Genomic DNA, 7,464 nt, shown 5'->3' on the forward strand with positions numbered 1-7,464 from the left:
CAGTTACATTTATTTACAATCATTCTATTGCCATAGACTGGAAAACGGGATCTCTTCAGGTTGGTCTTAGTGCTAGAGAAGTAGCTGGTTGGATGGATGGTCACTGGCTCTGCCGTGCTCGGGATGTTTCTGCATTTTAAAAAATGACTTATCTCGCGGCGCTGAGGGCGGTTGCTTATGGTCGAGTCCTGCGACGCTGCTGGGAAACACTGGGGTTGAAAACGGCTTCTGCAGCACGCAGCCTTTGATCTGAAGCGACAGGGTTCGGGTTTTGTGACTGCCGTTGCACCCAGGCCACACGGCGGTCCTCCCGAAGTCTGCAGAAACTGAGCGGCCGAGACCCGCCCCTGGCAGCTGCGGATGTCGTCAGGCTCCAGGACGGCCCGGCCGCTGATGGAAACGGTGAGCGCGTCACTAGCGGTTCCGTCCTATTTTGCCGCTTGACCTAAGATGAGGGCTTGTAGCAGGTGCGCCGGCGCGAACTCTCACACGGACGCGCACATCCACGCACGGACGCGCACATCCACGCACGTCCTCACTCCTGAGCGTCTTTTCCCGGTTCCCTCGCTGGGCCCCTCCGTGTGTCTTGCCAACACTCCCCAAACCCGACCACGACGTCAGCCTTTGCCTTTTCCCCTCCCGCGGGCTCTCCTGCCGGCCGCTTCCCCGCCCACTTCGGTAGGCACCCCCTGATCCCGCCTCCACCTCTCCTCCTGGACTCCAGGGCTGTCCACGCAGCCGGGCCCTCCAGCAGGAGCCCAGAGCGCCGTCGGGCCAGCTGGGAAGAAGCGCCCTTCCGCAAGTTGCCGTCGGAGGATTATCTCGGCACCCTCCCCCTCCGTGGCACCTGCCGGAACCCGCTGTCGGAAGCGCCCCGTGCCCGTGATGTGGGCGCGTCCACGAGGTGCCTTGTGTAGAGCACAGCCCTCGAGGCCACGGGCACCCCACCCTCCACAGGCTGAGGCATGACTTCTTACCTTCCTCAGGCCTGCGCTCCTTACTGAGCTCCGTCCCCAGCACAGTCCTGTATCCCCCTGGGCCTGCGGCTCAGGCACCATTCCAGGTCCGTGGGTCCCGCTCCCTCTGTCTGACTCAGGCGCTCCCCTCTCAGGCCCCCACCTGGCCACGCACATCACGTCTTCACCACCTCGAGGGTCCCTCCGTGGGCGTGAGGCTGGTGCCTGTCACCCCAGGGCTCCAGACCCTTGGGAAATTTGCGTTTTCCGTGTGGCAGGCCAGACCTGTCCCCTGCAGCCACACCTGCCCACCCGCGTGCTCTGCTCTCCCCCCCCACCCTCCTCACTGAGTTTCCAGCCCCCTCCCTTTCTGCCTCCACCCTTTCTGCCGCCTTCTTGCAGAATAGAATCCCTCCTCCCGCCTCAGCCTCCACCTCCGAGGATTGTCTCAGCTGATGGCCGGTACCTTCTTGGGGACCCCGTCCCCGACTCCTGGACACGGCTGGGGCTCCCCCACAGCGTCCGCTGCCCAGCAAACCCCTTATCGCCGGATAACCGTCCCTTCTTGTGTTTGCTTCCCGCTCGTCGTCTCTGGGCCAGAAGCGGCTTGAACGCAGAGGCAGAGTCCTCCGGGCTTCACCTCCCGAACTGAATGCTTGAAGAAGACTGAGGTCCTGCCAACATTTATGGAATACATCCATGAAACAGTGCATGTTTCTTACAAGATCAAACGTCCCTTGTTGACTGACCCTCGATTTGTAAAGTAATCTCATGAAAAAAAGAGAACGTACTCTCTGTTGGCTTAAATGGGACCCAGAAACCGTGTTAGGATGATAATATTTTTAAGATGCGTAGGCATGCATTCTTTGCTTTTTCTTTGCTTTTTCAGCCTCACGCTGCTCACTGCCTTGCGAGGGTCCTGAGGACGGGTTTCTCACCCCAGAGCAGACTGGTGCACCCGCCCGTCCCCGGACGAGCACTGCCGAGCCACGGGTGGGTGGGGGTGAGGCCAGCGCCTGGCCCCCCCCCCCAAAGGGCTGAGGCTGTCACGCCTGCCCGTCTCCTTGGGGAGAACAGAAAACTAACCTGGTTCCAAACGCCCCTACTTGCTAGGGCCCATCAGCCTTTTCAATACAGAGAACATTCTTTTTTCCCCTAGATTTTGAAGTTGGTTGCATTTAGCACATGGTCAGAACGAGGCTGATATTTTTACATCACCTACGAATTCCCAAATCTAACTTTTATACCATTTTTATTTACACTTTTTAATCAAAATTAGTAGAATCAAAGGAAAATAAATCAAAAATATTTTCAAACCCTGGTTAGCGGCCTGCTTATTATTCAACAACACATGTCAATGAAATGGAACAATTTTCTCCACGGGAGGAAATTTGGGATGTGAACTTGTGTTGTAACAGCAGGCGACCGGTGGGAAAATATGAAAACCTGGGTCCCACTGATCTCCCATCCTCCCCAGAAAAGTCCACATTCTGCGTCGCCCTTTCCAACATCATACATGAGGTTCCTCTGGGTTTTGTTTTATTTTGAGTTGGGCTATTGTGGCTGCGAAGCACATCCCCTCACCTCCACACCTCAGGTCACACGTGCACAAGCTGAGGGCACCTTCCCTATCAGTGCGTTATTTCCTTACGTGCACTGCCGTCCCCTGAGCATCCGGGCCCACGTCACACAAACAAGGGGGCTGGAGATACAAACCTTCACAGAAGCACCCGACGCGGCCCAAGGTCCGTCCATCACCCGGGTGCACGGAGCCCTCGTGTTCTCTTTCCACAGAATCTTCCCGTAGAACCAGGAGCTTCCCATGTGGACACCAAGATAGAGCAGGAAGAAGAGGAGGAAGAAAGGCTGTACCCAGATGTTGAGGTAGGCCACTGCAGATGTCCCCTGTTCCCTAAGTTCCTGTGTGACCTGTACCCGTGCCTGCAGACCGCCCCAGGGGCTTGGACCTGGAGGCCAGGCAAGCCTGTCTCTGAGGGGACAATTCGAGCCTCCTTGACTGCCAGTTTATTCTAGGAAATAAAGCAACACACTTTCCAACAGGAAAAACATTTTTAATTTTTGTTTAAGCTTATTTACTTATTTTGAGGGAGAGCGAGAACAGGGGAGGGGCTGAGAGAGAGGGAGACAGTGTGTTAACTCTGGTCTATATGAAGGTGGAGCCGTGCTCTTATAAGCAGAATGTTCCAGTAAATAAACAACAAGTAATGCAACTTGCAGGGACAACTTGAATTCACGTCAGTGTGTTTTTCTTACTGGAGTTGTTACCTGGGGCTTTCAGGGAGGAAAAAAAAACCCATGTCATTTAAATCCCTTATCTCCCCATCTCAGCAGGTAGGTCTATGAGAAGAATATTTTTTTGAATAGGTATGTATGGATGCATCAGTCACTCAATCTTAGGACACCTCAAAGGCTGTGGGCACAAGATGAGGCAGCTGGCTTTCTCCTCCTCGAAGCCTCGTGCACCTGTTCGTCCCCAGGTGCCCCCAGGCACCCCGTTCTCCCAAGTAGCCACCACCCCCTTGTCCCTCTTGCCTTGGGTCTATCCCTTCATCAGTGGACGTGCTGAAGTCCTTTCCTTGCTTATTTGCTCTGGAGTGAAATTTTGAGAGAGTGGAGAGTAGGTCGGATTCCCAGCGTCCTCCCCGTCCGCTGTGGTCACCACCGCTGTTTCTGTCTTCCGGAGCTCCTGCCCTCTTGGTTGAAACAAACAGAGCCCTGATCCTGGGCTTCGGTGTCTTCCGGAAGACCGTGCACTTGGGACGGCCTACTGCAGTGAGCAGGCTGCCTCCTGATGACGGGGCTGGTGTCACCCCAAGCTGCTGTGGGCCGAGCCCCGGTGGACCCAGCAAAGGCTGGGGGTTAGATCAGAAAACTGGACCTTTTCACGGGTGTCTCCCTGAGACGTGGCTGTAGGGCACCTCCTTACATTACATTACATTACATTACATGGTGCTCTTCTGTGGGTGTGATTAGTACCAAGAATGCTCGCCCTGCAGAAGGGCATAAGTTTTTAAGTTTTTTAAACATGCTGTGTTCAGCAAATGGAGTCATTTAGCTTAACCACACAGTGGTTGTAGTCTCTATACAAGTCTTACTTCTAAAGTAGCCTGAAAGAATGTTCTAGAAAATGAGTATTTTTCCTCTGGATTCCATTCCTTGGTTTTCTTTTTCTATTTTTTTAAAATGTTTATTTATGTTGAGAGAGAGAGAGGGAGAGAGAGAGAGCGAGCCCATGAGTGGGAGAGAGGAAGAGAGAGAGAATCCCAAACAGGCTCTGCACTGGCAGAGCCTGACGCAGGGCTCTATCTCACCAACCGTGAGACCAGGACCTGAGCCGACATCAGGAGTTGGACGCTCAACTGACTGAGCCACCCGGGTGCCCCTTCTTCTATTTTAAGGAGTCTAACCAAAATTGTGAAATAAAACAAAATGGCAGAACATACACCATGAGGGTGTTGCTGTTCTCTTCGCGGGAGTGACGTCGGTGGGGTGGGCGTTTAGTTAACCCAACAGGGGCACCGTTGGGTAGGGGGTCATTTCAGAGAGATGCTGACCAGGGGACCACGGTCAGCCCACCTTTGACTCCTCACTGAGTGGCCCTGGCAGGCCGACCTCCCTGTTGATGTGATAACATCGGTATCACGTGGGAGAGCGCCGACCCACGGACTGGTCAGGGAGCCGTGGGCCAGCGGGCGACAAGTGCCAAGAACGGTGGCCGAACCACACTGGCTCGGGGTGCCCAGGGCGCCCTGGGCGGCGCCGCGGCTTGTGACGACCAGCCCTGTTGGAGCTCACAGTGCGGGGGGGCGCTGCGTGTCTGGTTTCCTTCCCCCGCCCCCCAGATCTCGACCCTAGCCGCTGGGGGGGTTGGTGATCCGGCTCTGGAAACCACGAGATTTCCCAAACTGTTCTCGGAACGCTTGGCAGCAACAGCGGTGTTCTGTGGGTCTGCAAACAGATCTGGAACATGCTGGATTGTCTTTCGTATTCTGTCGCCCAGTGGGGCTCCTTGGAGGGGACTGGAGGCAAGCATATTCACCGTGTCACCAATGTAGGTCACCACAGAATGCTTTTGTCGTGGACTAAGCATGGCCATGTTCCTTCTTTTTGGGAAAATACCTAGGATCTGAATAACCAGGCGGTTTTGTTGCTGACTTTTTACTTGAGTCTTTAAAGACAAAGGGCTTCCGTGGACGTCCATCGAGTCCCCGCGATGGAATGTGATTTATATACATGTCACAATGCACTTGTATGAGCGCTGACTATGGGCTTTGTGTGTGAAACCAATTTCTGGGTCCTCCTCGGTGAGGGGTGGGTGACAATGCTTGGTGCTACTCGTGGCGAAGACCGGAAGTCTTTGGGTCACTCTGGTCCCCGAGTTAATCCCGAGCCACTTCCGGGGCCCCCCGCTCCTCCTGTCCTATGCTCGCTCCACAGAGCCCCTCCCTGACTAGGCCTTCACTCCAAATGCACCTTTTCTTCCAGCCTCTGCAGTGGCTGAGGGTTTACGTTTTAAATGAGTTATTTGTATATATGTGAATATTCATGTTTGTTTATTTTTGAGAGAGAGAGTGCAGGGGAGGGTCAGAGAGGGAGACTGTACAGAATCCGAAGCAGGCTCCAGGCTCCGAGCTGTCGGCACAGACCCTGCCGCGGGGCTTGAACCCACAATCTGCAAGATCGTGACCTGAGCCAAAGTCAGATGCTCAACCCACTGAGCCGCCACGGCGCCCCTAAATGAATTGTTATATTAATTCTAACGCCAAGGAGATCTGCTAACTCCAACATGTGAGAATCCCTTGCAGCTAGTTTCCTGTGAACTTGGGGGCGGCCTTCTGCCTTTATGTCTCCGCAGCTTTGTCTCTGCTCTCAGCCTCTGACATTCTCTGCCTGGCCATCTGCATTTGTGAACAACGTTCTGCCCTTTGGGTTTTGTACTTTTGTGTTGTTTCCTGCCTGGCCTCTAGCAGCAGGAATGGTTAAATCTGGCTTCTTAGCACAGGAAAAATACCACTTCCTGATCTGGGGCCAACTTGGAAATGGATCCCGTGCTGGGCTGAACACTTGGCGACATTGCTAAATATCCTCCCTGACCCCTGCAAATAGTTTTGGAACTGGCTTCAGCCGGATTGGCAAGTCCGGAGAGGGGGTGAAATGCTAGAAACGCCCTCAGCAGAGGCTGCGACAAGGGTCGAGTTTGTGAATAGCCACCAGCCGTCTCTGTTGAAAGATCAGGCTCCTTGTCCAATGTGCGAGACGTGGGTTATTTAATTCCAGAGGCTCAATACTTTGCTTTCATGACTTTAAACCACACACGTGTTTCATCGGTTCCGATGCTTCAGTTTTATTGTTCTTTGAGATCGGTTCTAGATGGGTTAGCTCTGTCCTCTGCTTTTCAAACCAACCACACTGAAATTTTACAAAAACCAAGACTTCCCCACATGGTATGTGTGGTGTTTCCATTCCTCCGAGTCTGTAATTCCCAGAGTCAAAACCACCTGCAGGGTCAGCCCTCCTGTTAACCAAGTAGCACACGAATGACCTGAGTTCACACTCGAGTGTACTTTTCTCACATCCAGGCAGTTGCCCTTTCTCTCTGCAGGAAATGTGATGAATGCACCCAGGTTGGGCATGTCAGGTACAGTCTGTTGCTCGTGAGTCCCCAGCTGGGGCAGGGAAAGCTCCCGGGGCCAAAGGAGCACCACGTTTCGTGGGGGAGATATGAGAAGGGGCCCCCAGGCACGACAGAAACAACACATAGTTATGTCCTGTTTGAGTGACAGCAGAAATCAATCCCAGGGCGATCCTTTCCCCTTCTGCTTAAGTGGTGTTGATTTAATTTCCCCACATCACTGACAGTCGTCTGCATCACATTCGGAACAGGACACTCAACCGACACTCAACTTCTGTCACTACTTAATAACTTGAGCTGATTTTAAAACCAGGAAGAGAACAAAATATTTGAAATATTTGAAAACACTAGAAACCTTCATCTGAAGGCGTTTGTACATTTATGCGCCATACGCGGTGTTCTCAAGCACATATGGAACGTTGTGGGGGAGAAGGACTCCATCGCGGGCCATCAAGCAAGACAACAGATTTCAAAGAAAAGGTAGGGATACGAGCTATGGTTCGATAACAACTTAGCTAAATTAAAATGAATGGCAATAAGAAAACACACCATACATCTGGAAATTATTTCAAGGCACTTTCAAACATAACTCGTGAACACAAAAACAAAAACAAACTACAGTAAAAAATAAGTATCCCTTAGAACTGCATTGGAAAAATAAACGCTGACAAAATTGGAAGGATGTAACCAAAACGTTGCGTGGAGGGAATTTATAGGCGCGCGTGTTTATATTAGGGAAGAAAGACCAAAAATTCATGAGCACTTATCTCTACCTCGAGCAGTTAAAGAGGAAAGTCAAGTCAAACATGAAATGTAATAAATATAATTAATGAAAACAAAATACACATAAAGCCT

The sequence above is a fragment of the Lynx canadensis genome, chromosome B2 (genome assembly GCF_007474595.2).
Source record: "Lynx canadensis isolate LIC74 chromosome B2, mLynCan4.pri.v2, whole genome shotgun sequence".
Taxonomy (NCBI): Eukaryota; Metazoa; Chordata; class Mammalia; order Carnivora; family Felidae; genus Lynx; species Lynx canadensis.